The sequence below is a fragment of the Oncorhynchus keta genome, chromosome 10 (assembly GCF_023373465.1).
Source record: "Oncorhynchus keta strain PuntledgeMale-10-30-2019 chromosome 10, Oket_V2, whole genome shotgun sequence".
In the NCBI taxonomy this organism is placed as follows: Eukaryota; Metazoa; Chordata; class Actinopteri; order Salmoniformes; family Salmonidae; genus Oncorhynchus; species Oncorhynchus keta.
This window is the reverse complement of record NC_068430.1, coordinates 74,657,855-74,677,295: the sequence shown is the minus strand read 5'-3', so window position 1 is coordinate 74,677,295 and position 19,441 is coordinate 74,657,855. Positions and strand designations below refer to the sequence as shown.

The following is a 19,441-nucleotide window of genomic DNA, read 5'->3' as shown; positions in this document are numbered from 1 at the left end:
TTAAAGTGGCTAGTGATCCATTTCTAAAAGTGGCCAGTGATTCCTAATCTATGTCTATAGGCAGCAGCCTCTCTGTGTTAGCGATGGCTGTTTAGCAGCCTGATGGCCTTGGGATAGAAGTTGTTTTTCAGTCTCTCGGTCCCTGCTTTGATGAACCTGCACTGACCTTGCCTTCTGGGTGATAGTGGGGTGAACAGGCAGTGGCTTGGGTGGTTGATGTCCTTGATTATCTTTTTGGCCTTCCTATGGCATTGGGTGCTGTAGGTGTCCAGGAGGACAGGAAGTTTGCCCCCGGTAATGTGTTGGGCAGACCGCACCACCCTCTGGAGAGCATTGCGGTTGTGAGGGGTGTAGTTGCCGTACCAGGCGGTGATACAGCCTGACAGGATGCTCTCAATTGTGCATCTGTAAAAGTTCATGAGGGTTTTGGGTGACAAGCAAAATTTCTTTAGCCTCCTGAGGTTGAAGAGGCGCTGTTGTGCCTTCTTCACCACACTGTCTGTGTGGGTGGACCATTTCAGTTTGTCAGTGATGTGTAAGCCAAGGAACTTAAAGCTTTCCACCTTCTCATCTACTGTCCCATCGATGTGGACAGGGGGGTGCTCCCTCTGCTGCTTCCTGAAGTCCACGATCATCTCCCTAGTTTTGTTGATCATTTTCCTGGCACCACACTCCCAGAGCCCTCACCTCCTCCCTGTAGACTGTCTCATCGTTGTTGGTTGTATGAATTAGTCCTACTATTGAAGATATTAATTAGGATGTTATATGATTATATTAATTAGTCATACTATTGAAGATATTAATTATGATGTTATATGTATTATATGAATCAGTCCTGCTATTGAAGATATTAATTGGGATGTTATATGATTATATGAATTGGTCCTGCTATTGAAGATATTAATTGGGATGTTATATGATTATATGAATTGGTCCTGCTATTGAAGATATTAATTGGGATGTTATATGATTATATGAATTAGTCCTGCTATTGAATACATTAATTAGGATGTTATATGATTATATGAATTAGTCCTGCTTTTGAATATATTAATTAAGATGTTATATGATTATATGAATTAGTCCTGCTATTGAATACATTAATTAGGATGTTATATGATTATATGAATTAGTCCTGCTATTGAAGATATTAATTAGGATGTTATATGTATTATATGAATTAGTCCTGCTATTGAAGATATTAATTAGGATGTTATATGATTATATGAATTAGTCCTGCTATTGAAGATATTAATTGGGATGTAATATGTATTATATGAATTAGTCCTGCTATTGAATACATTAATTAGGATGTTATATGATTATATGAATTAGTCCTGCTATTGAAGATATTAATTAGGATGTTATATGTATTATATGAATTAGTCCTGCTATTGAAGATATTAATTAGGATGTTATATGATTATATGAATTAGTCCTGCTATTGAAGATATTAATTAGGATGTAATATGTATTATATGAATTAGTCCTGCTATTGAAGATATTAATTGGGATGTAATATGTATTATATGAATTAGTCCTGCTATTGAAGATATTAATTAGGATGTTATATGATTATATGAATTAGTTCTGCTATTGAAGATATTAATTGGGATGTAATATGTATTATATGAATTAGTCCTGCTTTTGAATATATTAATTAGGATGTTATATGATTATATGAATTAGTTCTGCTTTTGAAGATATTAATTAGGATGTTATATGATTATATGAATTAGTTCTGCTATTGAAGATATTAATTGGGATGTAATATGTATTATATGAATTAGTCCTGCTTTTGAATATATTAATTAGGATGTTATATGATTATATTAACTAGTTCTGCTTTTGAATATATTAATTAGGATGTTATATGACTATATTAACTAGTTCTGCTTTTGAATATATTAATTAGGATGTTATATGATTATATGAATTAGTCCTGCTGTTGAGAATATTAATTAGGATGTTATATGATTATATGAATTAGTCCTGCTATTGAAGATATTAATTAGGATGTTATATGATTATATGAATTAGTCATGCTGTTGAGAATATTAATTAGGATGTTATATGATTATATCAATTAGTCCTGCTGTTGAGAATATTAATTAGGATGTTATATGATTATATGAATTAGTCCTGCTATTGAAGATATTAATTAGGATGTTATATGCATGTCACGCCCTGACCTTAGTTATCTTTGTTTTCTTTATTATTTTGGTTAGGTCAGGGTGTGACGAGGGTGGTTTGTTAGTTTTTGTATTGTCTAGGGGTTTTTGTATGTCCAGGGGTTTTTGTAAGTCGAGGCGTTTATATGTCTATGTTTGCCTGAATTGGTTTTCAATCAGAGGCAGCTGTTTATCGTTCTCTGATTGGGGACCATATTTAGGTAGCCATATTCCTTGGGTATTTGGTGGGTTCTTATTCTATGTTTAGTTACCTGTCTGCACTACTCATATTTGCTTCATGTTTTGTTCAGTGTTCTTTCTTTAATAAAGAAGTATGTACGCTCACCACGCTGCGCCTTGGTCTCCTCCGTACAACGACCATGACAATGTGTTATATGAATTAGTCCTGCTATTGAAGATATTAATTAGGATGTTATATGTATTATATGAATTAGTCCTGCTATTGAAGATATTCATTAGGATGTTATATGATTATATGAATTAGTCCTGCTGTTGAAGATATTCATTAGGATGTTATATGATTATATGAATTAGTCCTGCTATTGAAGATATTCATTAGGATGTTATATGATTATATGAATTAGTCCTGCTGTTGAAGATATTCATTAGGATGTTATATGATTATATGAATTAGTCCTGCTGTTGAAGATATTCATTAGGATGTTATATGATTATATGAATTAGTCCTGCTGTTGAAGATATTCATTAGGATGTTATATGTATTATATGAATTAGTCCTGCTATTGAAGATATTAATTAGGATGTTATATGATTATATGAATTAGTCCTGCTATTGAAGATATTAATTAGGATGTTATATGATTATATGAATTAGTCCCGCTGTTGAAGATATTAATGATGATGCTATATGATTGTTTTGAGTGGAGTCACAGTATGCTGACACTACTGCTACCTATGGGCTCCGCTCAAAAGTAGTGCACTATATAGGGAATAGGGTGCCGTTTGGGATGCTGACTGGCTGTTTACATCCTCCATGTTAATCCATGGTCTCCCCATCACTGAGGAGCTGAAAAGCCCTCCATGACTTTTAATGGCCTGGTACGTTGTTGAGGTCATGTCAGTGGTTAGTACAACATCAGACAACCCTCCTCCTTTCTTTATTTTGTTCAGTTGTTCTTTCTCTCTCTCTCATTCCCCCACATTCTATTCCCGTTCTCTCTTTCTCTCTCTCTCATTCCCCCACATTCTATTCCCGTTCTCTCTTTCTCTCTCTCTCATTCCCCCACATTCTATTCCCGTTCTCTCTCTCTCTCTCTCTCATTCCCCACATTCTATTCCCGTTCTCTCTTTCTCTCTCTCTCATTCCCCCACATTCTATTCCCGTTCTCTCTTTCTCTCTTTCTCATTCCCCCACATTCTATTCCCGTTCTCTCTTTCTCTCTCTCTCATTCCCCCACATTCTATTCCCGTTCTCTCTTTCGCTCTCTCTCATTCCCCCACATTCTATTCCCGTTCTCTCTTTCTCTCTCTCTCATTCCCCCACATTCTATTCCCGTTCTCTCTTTCTCTCTCTCTCATTCCCCCACATTCTATTCCCGTTCTCTCTTTCTCTCTCTCTTATTCCCCCACATTCTATTCCCGTTCTCTCTTTCTCTCTCTCTCATTCCCCCACATTCTATTCCTGTTCTCTCTTTCTCTCTTTTGTTTATTCTTTTGACTTCTTTCATTTATATCTCTCTCCCACTCTACCTCTCTCTCTCCCTCCCTCCTTTCCCTCCATCTCTCTCTCTCTCTCCCTCCCTCCTTTCCCTCCATCTCTCTCTCTCTCTCTCTCCCTCCTTTCCCTCCATCTCTCTCTCTCTCTCCCACTCTACCTCTCTCTCTCCCTCCCTCCTTTCCCTCCATCTCTCTCTCTCTCCCTCCCTCCTTTCCCTCCATCTCTTCCCTCCATCTCTCTCTCTCTCTCTCCCTCCTTTCCCTCCATCTCTCTCTCTCCTCTCCCTCCTTTCCCTCCATCTCTCTCTCTCCCTCCCTCCTTTCCCTCCATCTCTCTCTCTTTCTCTCCCTCCCTCCTTTCCCTCCATCTCTCTCTCTCTCTCTCCTCCCTCCTTTCCCTCCATCTCTCTCTCTCTCTCCCTCCTTTCCCTCCATCTCTCTCTCTTTCTCTCCCTCCCTCCTTTCCCTCCATCTCTCTCTCTCCCATCTACCTCTCTTTCTCCCTCCCTCCTTTCCCTCCATCTCTCTCTCTCTCTCTCTCTCTCTCTCTCTCTCTCTCTCTCTCTCTCTCTCTCTCTCTCTCTCTCTCTCTCTCTCTCTCTCTCTCTCTCTCTCTACAGAAGGGTGGTGGTCTGCTTCATGCGGTCTTGGTGAAATCAAATTCGGTGAAGTGGAAATATTCCAATTACAGAGGACTTGTTAAAAGCTGTAAATGACAAAAGGCATTACTCACTGTTTGAAGGGCAGCTAGGCAGGAAGAGAGACACACACACACACACACACACACACACACACACACACACACACACACACACACACACACACACACACACACACACACACACACACACACACACACACAACACACACCCAACCCTCGTCCCACCTACTCCAACCCTCTCCCACACTCTTCATCACATCTGGAATCCGCCTCCTCCTTTATGTGGTTCTAGAAGTCTCTTTTTGTGGTTCCACACTCTAGAACTCTCACGCTCCTCTCTGATTGTTGTGAGGCTGTCCACAACCAAGGCTGCGTCTCAAATGGTACCATATTCCCTTTATAGTGCTCTAGTCCTGATAGGGCTCTGGGTCAAACGTAGTGCAAAACACAGGGAATAGGGTGCCATTTGGGATGCAGTCCAAAAACCGACGACTCATTGAATGCGTATAGTGCTCTACTCCTCTCCCTGTTCAGTCATTTCAGGACACTGTGTGAAAGCCAGTTCAATCATGTTGAATTATTGCTTGGATGAAGGCCCTGTGTTAAACTAGTGTCCTGTCCATGGTTGTACTCACACTACAGAAACAGGAGATGGGCTCTTGCCTTATGGGCCGTTTTGGTCAAGGCTACTTATTTTATTGCTATGATTTGTTTTCATGTTTTCTATATCGAGGCCATCAATAAATCAATTCACAAAACATATTCTGCATCCTAAATGCCACCCCATTCCCTACATAATGTTCTACTTTTGACCAGAGCCCTAGGAAATAGGGTACTATTTGGTACCCATACATGATGTGCTGAACATGACTCCTTCCAGAATGTTGCAAGATGCTCAGCGTAATTGGCTCTTGATGATTCTTACACCTGGACCATTGAATGATGTCCTCATATCGTGTATCCTTGTCAAGTATGTAATTGCATCAGGGCTAACATATTGGGGCTAACATATCAGGACTAACATATCGGGGCTAACATATCGGAGCTAACATATCAGGGCTAACATATCGGGGCTAACATATCGGAGCTAACATATCGGAGCTAACATATCAGGGCTAACATATTGGGGCTAACATATCAGGGCTAACATATCGGAGCTAACATATTGGGGCTAACATATCAGAGCTAACATATTGGGGCTAACATATCGGGGCTAACATATCGGAGCTAACATATCGGGGCTAACATATCGGGGCTAACATATCAGGGCTAACATATCGGGGCTAACATATCGGAGCTAACATATCGGAGCTAACATATCAGGGCTAACATATTGGGGCTAACATATCAGGGCTAACATATCGGGGCTAACATATCGGAGCTAACATATCGGAGCTAACATATCAGGGCTAACATATTGGGGCTAACATATCAGGGCTAACATATCGGAGCTAACATATCGGAGCTAACATATCAGGGCTAACATATTGGGGCTAACATATCGGGGCTAACATATCGGAGCTAACATATCGGGGCTAACATATCGGGGCTAACATATCGGAGCTAACATATCAGGGCTAACATATCAGGGCTAACATATCGGAGCTAACATATCGGAGCTAACATATCGGGGCTAACATATCAGGGCTAACATATCGGAGCTAACATATCAGGGCTAACATATCAGGGCTAACATATCGGAGCTAACATATTGGGGCTAACATATCAGGGCTAACATATCGGAGCTAACATATCAGGGCTAACATATCAGGGCTAACATATTAGGGCTAACATATTGGAGCTAACATATCGGGGCTAACATGTAATTTTACATTGACATTTTAGTAATTTAGCAGATGCTCTTATACAGAACAACTTACACGAGCAATTCGGGTTAAGTGCCTTGCTCATGGGCACATTGACAGATTTTTCACCTAGTCGGCTCTGGGATACGAACCAGCAACCTTTCGGTTATTGGTCCTACCCTAGGCTAACATATCAGGGCTAACATTTGGTAGCGGCACCGGAAATGCTTTGTTGAAGCCCATCTCAACTTAAATGGGGATAGAGACAGAGCGGAAATAACAAACAATATGCTCACTCCAAAGGTTTAAATGATTCAAACTTGACCTGTTTTAGGGTCAAGAATTTCCTCAGGCTTTGGAGAGTGAAAAATGGAAGTATCTTGTGGCTTCTACAGGTGGCCCTATTGGGTGGTAAGAAGGGGTGAGACACCAAGGAGCCTGAGAAGGGACTAGAAGGCTATTTTTGGATCAAGCTGAGTCAAAGTTGCTATGGGATGCAGATTCAGTGTCCATGGGGTTACTAACTGCCTACTCTTCCCTGAAATGCTAACGTGTTGGTTATTACATTCAACTATTTTAAACACAGCCACCACAAGCCTATGAGACAAAGCCAAACTCCCACGAAATACTCACCCTACGGAAATTCCTTCTCAATAACATCAATAATACACACGTCTCTGATTGCTATCGTGATTTTGTGCGTTCGTGTGTAAGTGCATACAATATGTGTGTTGGCGGAATGGGCGCCAGAGTGTATACATTGAGCTGATTGAAGGAAAGAGGTGGACAGGATATACGGCAGATAGATGGTGACTCAGCAGTTTATGGGTAGGTTCTGGGTTCTACCCTGAGTTCTCTGCCAGCTGCTGAAAGCCAACACTGGTGAGAAAGAAACACACTGCTCACATGGCCCCACTATCAGCCCACACCACAGCCATACACACACACACACACACACACACACACACACACACACACACACACACACACACACACACACACACACACACACACACACACACACACACACACACACACACACACACACACACACACACACACACACACACACACACACACACACGCACACACAGGCGCAGACATACACACAGACGGAGACACACACAGATTCAGAGTTCAGAGACACAAACATGTCTGTCTTAAAATGAGGTATTTCACAAGAAAACTCCCCTGTTTCTCTCTCTCTCTCCCCCCACTCCTCTTCCAACAGTAACAAGCCCTGACCTTGACGTACTCTTTCCTCCCTTCCTTTCTCTACTGCTCTATTTGTTCCTCTTTTCTGTACTTTCCCGTCTCTCCTCTCCAAACCACTCATATCCTACTCGTTCTGCAGTTGTCTCCAGTCATCTGATTCTCCTTCTCAATCCTCCTGAAACCCAAACTCTAGCCACAACCCTAACCTCAGGAATCTGCCAACGCATTCAATCCCTTTTCTCATCCCTTTCCTCCCCTTCTCTCCTTTCTTTTCCTCATCTACTCCCCTCCTCTACCTCTCTCCTTCCCTCCTCTGTCCTTTCTTTTCCTCATCTACTCCCCCTCTCTACCTCTCTCCTTCCCTCCTCTACCTCTCTCCTTCCCTCCTCTCTCCTTTCTTTTCCTCATCTACTCCCCCCCTCTACCTCTCTCCTTCCCTCCTCTACCTCTCTCCTTCCCTCCCCTGTCCTTTCCTTTCCTCATCTACTCCCCCCCTCTACCTCTCTCCTTCCCTCCTCTCTCCTTTCTTTTCCTCATCTACTCCCCCCCTCTACCTCTCTCCTTCCCTCCTCTCTCCTTTCTTTTCCTCATCTACTCCCCTCCTCTACCTCTCTCCTTCCCTCCTCTACCTCTCTCCTTCCCTCCCCTGTCCTTTCCTTTCCTCATCTACTCCCCTCCTCTACCTCTCTCCTTCCCTCCTCTGTCCTTTCCTTTCCTCATCTACTCCCCTCCTCTACCTCTCTCCTTCCCTCCTCTGTCCTTTCCTTTCCTCATCTACTCCCCTCCTCTACCTCTCTCCTTCCCTCCTCTGTCCTTTCCTTTCCTCATCTACTCCCCTCCTCTACCTCTCTCCTTCCCTCCTCTACCTCCTTCCCTCCTCTGTCCTTTCTTTTCCTCATCTACTCCCCTCCTCTACCTCTCTCCTTCCCCCATCTCTCCTTTCTTTTCCTCATCTACTCCCCTCCTCTACCTCTCTCCTTCCCCCATCTCTCCTTTCTTTTCCTCATCTACTCCCCTCCTCTACCTCTCTCCTTCCCTCCTCTGTCCTTTCCTTTCCTCATCTACTCCCCTCCTCCATCTCTCTCCTTCCCTAATTTCTCTTGGCACAGGATTTTTCCAGTTTGAGGATGTATCTTCTCTCAGGACTATTCATTCCACCCACTCCTCCACTTTATCCACCTCTTCTCTCTCCTCTTCAACTTTTCCCTCTTCAATCATTCATTTTCAAAACTATAGTGCCTGTAACAAAGTTTGGCCACGTCTAGGAAGTGCTGGAGAAGCATTACCTTTCTAGTTAGTGTATTCAACCTGTAATACACCAGCATCATGCTCAGCTGGCACAAGAACAGAAACTGGAAATTAAACATTTTCATTGGACAAAATCAGGCATGTCAGATTCAAAAAGTTTCATCACATTTAAAAGCTACTGAACAGGACCCAGGTGGGTCTGAACAGGACCCAGGTGGGTCTAAACAGGACCCAGGTGGGTCTGAACAGGGCCCAGGTGGGTCTGAACAGGACCCAGGTGGGTCTGAACAGGACCCAGGTGGGTCTGAACAGGGCCCATGGGTCTGAACAGGACCCAGGTGGGTCTGAACAGGGCCCAGGTGGGTCTGAACAGGACCCAGGTGGGTCTGAACAGGGCCCAGGTGGGTCTGAACAGGACCCAGGTGGGTCTGAACAGGACCCAGGTGGGTCTGAACAGGACCCAGGTGGGTCTGAACAGGGCCCAGGTGGGTCTGAACAGGACCCAGGTGGGTCTGAACAGGGCCCAGGTGGGTCTGAACAGGACCCAGGTGGGTCTGAACAGGGCCCAGGTGGGTCTGAACAGGACCCAGGTGGGTCTGAACAGGACCCAGGTGGGTCTGAACAGGGCCCAGGTGGGTCTGAACAGGACCCAGGTGGGTCTGAACAGGGCCCAGGTGGGTCTGAACAGGGCCCAGGTGGGTCTGAACAGGACCCAGGTGGGTCTGAACAGGGCCCAGGTGGGTCTGAACAGGACCCAGGTGGGTCTGAACAGGGCCCAGGTGGGTCTGAACAGGACCCAGGTGGGTCTGAACAGGACCCAGGTGGGTCTGAACAGGGCCCAGGTGGGTCTGAACAGGGCCCAGGTGGGTCTGAACAGGACCCAGGTGGGTCTGAACAGGACCCAGGTGGGTCTGAACAGGGCCCAGGTGGGTCTGAACAGGACCCAGGTGGGTCTGAACAGGGCCCAGGTGGGTCTGAACAGGACCCAGGTGGGTCTGAACAGGGCCCAGGTGGGTCCCGTTAAGATACAGCAGCATTTCTCCCAGTACTCTGGTAACTACTGAAAGCATCCTGCTGTTTCTGTCCACTGGAGCGAACCACTTAACCTGTCCTGCCTCAGTCAACATTGTACTGTTTCTATTTGTTTTCTCTATGGACTGTACCACAACAACAGGAAGCCAGGGGTCATCCCAAGGCCATGGTCTATGCCAATAAACAGAGGTTTGTGAATAATCACCACTAATGGTTTGGCCCATTCTACAACTGTATGATTCTACGGATTCTAAGAAGGCTCTCAAGTGTTCTTATTATTCTTTAGAAACGTGATGAAATGACTTTTCAGTACACAGTACTTACAGCACTAACTGTCAACATAGCCCCAAGACCATGTAAGTCCTTTGTATTCCCATGAATAATACATGTTACACTATACTATACAAACAATACAGTGGAACAGCAGTACAGTGCAGTCATCTCAGTAACCTCCTCCACCAGTCAGCTCTTTCTAGCTACTGAGCCTGGGGGAGAGGTCAGGAGTACAGTGCAGTCATCTCAGTAACCTTCTCCACCAGTCAGCTCTCTCTAGCTACTGAGCCTGGGGGAGAGGTCAGGAGTACAGTGCAGTCATCTCAGTAACCTTCTCCACCAGTCAGCTCTTTCTAGCTACTGAGCCTGGGGGAGAGGTCAGGAGTACAGTGCAGTCATCTCAGTAACCTTCTCCACCAGTCAGCTCTCTCTAGCTACTGAGCCTGGGGGAGAGGTCAGGAGTACAGTGCAGTCATCTCAGTAACCTCCTCCACCAGTCAGCTCTCTCTAGCTACTGAGCCTGGGGGAGAGGTCAGGAGTACAGTGCAGTCATCTCAGTAACCTCATCCACCAGTCAGCTCTCTCTAGCTACTGAGCCTGGGGGAGAGGTCAGGAGTACAGTGCAGTCATCTCAGTAACCTCATCCACCAGTCGGCTCTCTCTAGCTACTGAGCCTGGGGGAGAGGTCAGGAGTACAGTGCAGTCATCTCAGTAACCTCATCCACCAGTCGGCTCTCTCTAGCTACTGAGCCTGGGGGAGAGGTCAGGAGTACAGTGCAGTCATCTCCGTAACCTCCTCCACCAGTCGGCTCTCTCTAGCTACTGAGCCTGGGGGAGAGGTCAGGAGTACAGTACAGTCATCTCAGTAACCTCCTCCACCAGTCGGCTCTCTCTAGCTACTGAGCCTGGGGGAGAGGTCAGGAGTACAGTAAACTGAAGTGTTACTCTTCATTCAAAACGTTCAGATAATGTGAATGTACTGTAATGTGGTTCATAGCCATGTAGTCATGTTATCAGCACAGTGTGAGAGGATTGAGTGGGTGATTATATAAATATAATCTTATCTTCTGGCTCTGGGTCAAATAGAGAGGATGTGTTTCAGGGGTTGTTATACACATGAATAAAGGGAACCTCAAAGGGAACCCTATTATCTTTATAGTGTACTACTTCGTCCTGGGGACCATAGGATTGTGGTCAACATTGGTCTGCTATATAGGGAATAGTGTGCCCTTTGTGACGCTGCCAGTGTGTTACTGCAAGTGTCCAGGGATTGGTGTGGTAGTGTGTATGTGTGGGATAAGGGTGAGAAGGGAAGAGTGTTGTCATATTTTCCTCCTTCGTTCCCTCTTTCCCTCTCTACGGACGGACACGGATCCCCCTTTCTCTGGATCTGGCTCAGGGAGGCCGTGGGAAGATTTTCTGTTTAAAAAAAGAGGGGGAAAAAGAAAAAAGAAAACAAATTCTAAACATAACTGAAACAACATACAGTCCTCTGGTGAAGACATCCACCACGGCTCTATTATTATCAATGGCCAGAGAGGACGAGCTGGAGTTTGGAGGCCTGTAGACCCCACTGTGTGTGTGTGTGTGTGTGTGTGTGTGTGTGTGTGTGTGTGTGTGTGTGTGTGTGTGTGTGTGTGTGTGTGTGTGTGTGTGTGTGTGTGTGTGTGTGTGTGTGTGTGTGTGTGTGTGTGTGTGTGTGTGTGTGTGTGTGTGTGTGTGCGTGTGTGCGTGCGAGAGTGAGAGAGAGAGAGAGGGAGATAGAGCATTCCCTGTAGAGGGACCTGAGTGTGCATATGGACCAGCCTGCTGTTTCACATTCACCACACTTTAACCCTTTCAACCGGTGTGTTTAGAGGGGAGAGAGATTACAACACAGTGCACGGTGGAGAGTACTGCATGGGAAGCACATCCGTTTGTCTCAGAGGAAATATCTGTTGGAGAACTAGGAGAGGAGAGAGAGAGGGACATACCAGTTAAATAGTGTATTGTATGGAGAGATATAGTCCTGATGTGTAGCTCCCAAGTGTCTTAGGGGGACTATATAATACCCATTGGGGAACTATGGGAAGAGGTGGGAGTGAGAAAGAGAAGGAAAAATGAGAGGAAGAAGAAAGGGATGTGGGGGAGAAGATGTGGGGGAGGAGAGAGGTAGCTGTTTCCAATTATAATGTAAAATGAGGTAGTAGTTGGGGGGAGAGAGAGAGAGGAGGGGAATGAAGGAATGAGACGGATGGTTTGCTTACAGATTTCCCTCCATCCCCACTTCTTTCTCTCTCTCTCTGCTCTCGTGCGCTCTTTTTACCTCCCTTTCTCTCTCTCTCTGCTCTCGTGCGCTCTTTTTACCTCCCTTTCTCTCTCTCTCTGCTCTCGTGCTCTCTTTTTACCTCCCTTTCTCTCTCTCTCTCTGCTCTCGTGAGCTCTTTTTACCTCCCTTTCTCTCTCTCTCTCTGCTCTCGTGAGCTCTTTTTACCTCCCTTTCTCTCTCTCTCTCTGCTCTCGTAGGAACAGCTCTTTTTACCTCCCTTTCTCTCTCTCTCTCTGCTCTCGTGAGCTCTTTTTACCTCCCTTTCTCTCTCTCTCTCTATTAGAGAGCTCTCGTGCTCTCTTTTTATCCTCAGCTGGACTTTAAAAGAACTCAGTAGGAACACATATCTGGAGACCACTAAACCATCAAACATATTAGCTCTCGTGAACTCTTTATTAGAGAGAGGGACCTCCATTCTCTCTACTGAACCATCAAACAGTATCCAGCACATATTAGAGAGAGAGGGACTGGCATGGAGACTCTAAACCATTATCCAACACATATTAGAGAGAGGGGACTGGCATGGAGACTACTGAACCATCAAACAGTATCCAGCACATATTAGAGAGAGGGGACTGGCATTTAAACCATTAAACAGTATCCAGCACATATTAGAGAGAGGGACTCCTACTGAACCATCAAACAGTATCCAGCACATATTAGAGAGAGAGGGACTGGCATGGAGACTCTGAACCATCAAACAGTATCCAGCACATATTAGAGAGAGAGGACTGGCATGGAGACTACTGAACCATCAAACAGTATCCAGCACATATTAGAGAGATAGACTACTGAACCATTAAACAGTATCCAGCACATATTAGAGAGAGGGAACTGGCATGGAGACCACTAAACCATCAAACAGTATCCAACACATATTAGAGAGAGGGGACTGGCATGGAGACTACTGAACCATCAAACAGTATCCAGCACATATTAGAGAGAGGGACTGGCATGGAGACTACTGAACCATCAAACAGTATCCACACATATTAGAGAGAGGGACTGGCATGGAGACTACTGAACCATCAAACAGTATCCAACACATATTAGAGAGAGGGACTGGCATGGAGACTACTGAACCATCAAACAGTATCCAACACATATTAGAGAGAGAGGGACTGGCATGGAGACCACTGAACCATCAAACAGTATCCACACATATTAGAAGAGGGGACTGGCATGGAGACTACTGAACCATCAAACAGTATCAACACATATTAGAGAGAGAGGGACTGGCATGGAGACTACTGAACCATCAAACAGTATCAACACATATTAGAGAGAGGGACTGGCATGGAGACCACTGAACCATCAAACAGTATCCAGCACATATTAGAGAGAGAGGACTGGCATGGAGACTGGCATATTAGGAGACTGGCACTACTGAACCATCAAACAGTATCCAACACATATTAGAGAGAGAGGGACTGGCATGGAGACTACTGAACCATCAAACAGTATCCAACACATATTAGAGAGAGAGGGACTGGCATGGAGACTACTGAACCATCAAACAGTATCCAACACATATTAGAGAGAGGGACTGGCACGGAGACTACTGAACCATCAAACAGTATCCAACACATAAAAGAAAGAGGGACTGGCATGGGATTGTTCTGAGTAATAATTCTAAACAGTATGGACTATTAGAGAGAATAGGACTGGAGGGGTCCACTGAACCAGTATCCAACACATATTACAAAGGGAGAGATTGATAGAGAGAGGTATTAAGAGACCACTGAACCATTAAACAGTATCAACACATATTGAAATCTGGCCCTGCAGGCCCATATTAGAGAGGAGAGGGACTGGCATGGAGACTGAACCATAAACACCAGGCTGGTGCGTGAGCGTGTGCGGGGGGCGCACGGAGACCACTGGGGTGGGGGGGACTGGCATGGGACCACTGGAAGGAGGGGGTGGGATGAGGGGGAGGGACTAGAGGAAGGTTATAAAGTTGGACACCCTTCACATAGGCCTCTCTTTCTGTCATCAACACATATTACACACACACACACACACACACACACACACACACACACACACACACACACACACACACACACACACACACACACACACACACACACACACACACACACACATACTGGATGGCTCAATACTTCACTCAGTTGGCCACACAGACACATGCCGGGTCCAGAATTTAAACCATCCCCTTACACACACAAACACACACATCACAAATACAAAGCTCTGCACCTAAATACACATACAGCCAGCCAAGTGTAACAGAGACAGCCTGCCACAACCCACCTTTACACACACACACACACACACACACACACACACACACACACACACACACACACACACACACACACACACACACACACACACACACACACACACACACACACACACACACACACACACACACACACACACACACTCACCACACACATGCACACATACATTGCCGGAATGATCCAGCTTTGTTGCATTGCTCAGCAAAAATGCTCTGTTCCTTCTCCCCTGTCTCTCGTCCACATTGATACAAATCATAAATTGATAAGGTACTAAGATGTAGAATGTCTCCATCAAATCCAATAAGGTATTTAAACTTTTTTTATTTTGACCTATTCGTAGACAAATGTTCAATGATGTATGAAGTTGGAGTTGTTCTTCATCAACTGGTAATACATACATAATGAAGTAGGTTAGTAGGTTAAATATTTCACTTTTAATTCCAATGCTTTTTTTCAAGATACAACAGTGTCATCTTTGGCAGGATAGATGGATTTTCAAGGAAGGTAAGTATATTATTTTGTATACATTTTGCATATTTCCCATCACCTAATGAACTACCACAATACCAGTCTGGTGTTCAGCTTTCTGTGTTGTATTGACGTCTCCTGAAAATGACATCTGCTGCTTTAGAATGAACAGTCATATCTCAGTTATTGTTTTCATATCAGCAAAAAATAATCTATTTCCTGTACTTTCAGAGTGGGAGCTGATCAAGGGGTCGAAAATGTAGATATTGCCAGATGTATGTTCACTGTCCGAGGAACAGGCCGTGGAAGCTTAATTGCTGGGTAACGTGTCCATAACCAGAGGTATTTCAACTGTTCTGTTTCTCTCTTCCTCTCTGTCTTGTTGTACATGGAACCAGTTTCACATCCATTCATTAAAAAACCATTAAGATGTCAGCTGCTCATTTGAAGATTTCCACCACATAAACACTCAGCAGTTTTCACTGGACTATCAAGCCCCTGTTGCTGCCAAATGTGTCGTTACTAATACAGATGTGTTTCTTTTGACCAGATTCAGTATGTGGAGGACCTGCCATTTATCAGGAGAATCATCTGGAATCTGGAAATACTGGCAATGGGGTCACTGTTCCTGACATCCCATATGCCCCCTGTCTACTGGGAATCTTGATGTGCTGCAACGTCAAGTGAACCCAACCCCTGGACATATACAGCTCTGGAGAAAATGAAGAGACCACTGCAAAATGATCCGTTTCTCTGGTTTTACTATTTATAGCTCTCTGTTTGGGTCCACATTTCACAGTGGGTGCGAGACACTGTGGCTTGTAGGCCTCTCCAGGTCTCACACCCACTGTGACATTTGGTTGTTCCTGGAAGAAAACTGGCTTCCTTCTGCTCTGACAATGTTCCCCAACTCTGAGGATTGGTTTCTCCAGCAGGACAATGTTCCCCAACTCTGAGGATTGGTTTTTCCAGCAGGACAATGTTCCCCAACTCTGAGGATTGGTTTCTCCAGCAGGACAATGTTCCCCAACTCTGAGGATTGGTTTTTCCAGCAGGACAATGTTCCCCAACTCTGAGGATTGGTTTCTCCAGCAGGACAATGTTCCCCAACTCTGAGGATTGGTTTCTCCAGCAGGACAATGTTCTCCAACTCTGAGGATTGGTTTCTCCAGCAGGACAATGTTCCCCAACTCTGAGGATTGGTTTTTCCAGCAGGACAATGTTCCCCAACTCTGAGGATTGGTTTTTCCAGCAGGACAATGTTCCCCAACTCTGAGGATTGGTTTCTCCAGCAGGACAATGTTCCCCAACTCTGAGGATTGGTTTTTCCAGCAGGACAATGTTCCCCAACTCTGAGGATTGGTTTTTCCAGCAGGACAATGTTCCCCAACTCTGAGGATTGGTTTCTCCAGCAGGACAATGTTCCCCAACTCTGAGGATTGGTTTTTCCAGCAGGACAATGTTCCCCAACTCTGAGGATTGGTTTCTCCAGCAGGACAATGTTCCCCAACTCTGAGGATTGGTTTTTCCAGCAGGACAATGTTCCCCAACTCTGAGGATTGGTTTTTCCAGCAGGACAATGTTCCCCAATTCTGAGGATTGGTTTTTCCAGCAGGACAATGTTCCCCAACTCTGAGGATTGGTTTTCTCCAGCAGGACAATGTTCCCCAACTCTGAGGATTGGTTTTCTCCAGCAGGACAATGCTTCATGCCACACAGCCAGGTCAATCAAGGTGTGGATGGAGGACCACCAGATCAAGACCCTGTCATGGACAGCCCAATCTCCAGACCTGAACCCCATTGAAAACCCCCAGATCAAGACCCTGTCATGGACAGCCCAATCTCCAGACCTGAACCCCATTGAAAACCTCTGGAATGTGATCAAGAGGAAGATGGATGGTCACAAGCCATCAAACAAAGCCGAGCTGCTTGGATTTCTGCGCCAGGAGTGGCATAAAGTCACCCAACATCAATGTGAAAGACTGGTGGAGAGCAGGACAAGACGCATGAAAGCTGTGATTGAAAATTAGGGTTATTCCACCAAATATTGATTTCTGAACTCTTCCTAAGTTAAAACATTAGTATTGTGTTGTTTAAAATGAATGTGAACTCATTTCCTCACTGCATCTTTTTTATATTTTGACCAATTGTCAGTTTCTGCAAATAAATGCTCAAAATGACAATATTTTTACTTGGAATTTGGGAGAAATGTTGTCAGTAGTTTATAGAATAAAACAAACATTTTAATTTTACCCAAACACATACCTATAAATAGTAACACATACCTATAAATGTACATGCATGCTCTTCAATTAGTTATGAGTCTCCAGCCTTTTTAGGTGCAGTCCTCCCACACTATGTAGGATATTGTTTTAAGGGGGTGAAAGGATAGCAGGCCCTGCTGTCAAAGTGAGAGAGTAGGCTATTCTGGATAGAGCAGGTGCTTTTGTGTAGTCTATTTCTTGTGAGGTTTTCTGTCCTCGGATGCAGAGAGCTGTGAAAGCCTGTCTGCAGATGAAGAGGTCGAAGGGCAGCGGTTCTCAGTCCTGGTCCTCGGGACTCAAAGGGGGGGCACATTGTTGTTTTTGCCTCAGCACTACACGTCTGTATATATGAATTACAAATCAGCCTTAACTTAAATCACATTTCTAGTCTGTTGCATAGTTACAATGTGTAATCATTGATGTCCCAGGAGCAGGAGTGGTAAACACTGTTGAAGAGTATAACTGTAATACATACATGCAGACACAGCATCATTCAAATAATGGAGTTTGATACAGCTGGTATTGGATATGACTGAAAAATAATGTCTCACAGAGATTTAAATATATTCAATGTACAGGCTACAATGTGGGGGATCTCATGCATGGTGATAACTACAGTACATGATCAGTGAATATATTCAATGTACAGGCTACAATGTGGGGATCTCATGCATGGTAATAACTACAGTACATGATCAGTGAATATATTAAATGTACAGGCTACAATGTGGATCTCATGCATGGTGATAACTACAGTACATGATCAGTGAATATATTAAATGTACAGGCTACAATGTGGGGATCTCATGCATGGTGATAACTACAGTACATGATCAGTGAATATATTAAATGTACAGGCTACAATGTGGGGATCTCATGCATGGTGATAACTACAGTACATGATCAGTGAATATATTAAATGTACAGGCTACAATGTGGGGATCTCATGCATGGTGATAACTACAGTACATGATCAGTGAATATATTAAATGTACAGGCTACAATGTGGGGATCTCATGCATGGTGATAACTACAGTACATGATCAGTGAATATATTCAATGTACAGGCTACAATGTGGGGATCTCATGCATGGTGATAACTACAGTACATGATCAGTGAATATATTCAATGTACAGGCTACAATGTGGGGATCTCATGCGTGGTGATAACTACAGTATAGGTATATGTACACATTAAAGTTATTATATTCTACTCAATCCATAGGCTTCATTAATGCCATCAGACTTGAAGTCCATATAACAACTATGATAGCTGAGTTCATAGATAGGTCCTAAACTAACATTCATACCAAAAGTATAAGGGTCCATACACAGATCGGCTGCATACTGTAGCTAGCTACACATCCATAGGCATACAGTTATTTTTATCCTCCACTACACAATAAGCAAATAAATAGTTAGCTTGCTGTGTTACTTCAGCTGTATTGCAAGGCAAATATAAGCAATTGTACATTCATTTTGCAGTAAATTATTCAGCTAGATAGATTCTTTACATCCACTGTTTCCCATGACGACAGCCTGGTTTGCTGCTTTTCTCAGGAGTCCCTAAAACATTAAACAACACAAATTACAAAGTCATACTCATGTCATAACACTAGCTAGCTAGCTGGCTAATGTTAGCTAGTCAGCTAACATGCTAAATAGCGATTTTTGTAAATTAACGTTATGACCAAAAATATGCACAATCATTTTGTCTCTAAATTAACTAACATATTCCTCTCAATTGCTCTTTTGCTTGACTCGTTATGACGTTATAACTACTTACATTAGCTTCCTCTGGAGGAATGAAGCTGTGACGCCGGGTCTCTCTAAATCCCGCGGTGTAAAGCTCACCTTTTAAAGGAGGAACCACTGTACAGTACCAGTCAAACGTTTGGACACACCTACTCAATCAATAGTTTTTATTTATTTTTACTATTTTCTACAGTACATTGTAGACTAAAAGTGAAGACATCAAAACTATGAAATAACATGTAGTAACCAAAAAATGGCTAAATAAAATATATT

General features: G+C 43.9%; 1 long non-coding RNA gene across 1 annotated transcript; it reads left to right on the top strand.

Annotated features, from left to right (window-relative positions):
- Positions 1-14,487: 14,487 nt before the first annotated feature.
- Positions 14,488-15,600, top strand: LOC127932699 (uncharacterized). The gene is made up of 3 exons (XR_008146366.1): positions 14,488-14,986; positions 15,140-15,185; positions 15,381-15,600. It is a non-coding gene; the product is annotated as an uncharacterized LOC127932699 (long non-coding RNA).
- The last annotated feature ends 3,841 nt before the right edge of the window (positions 15,601-19,441 follow it).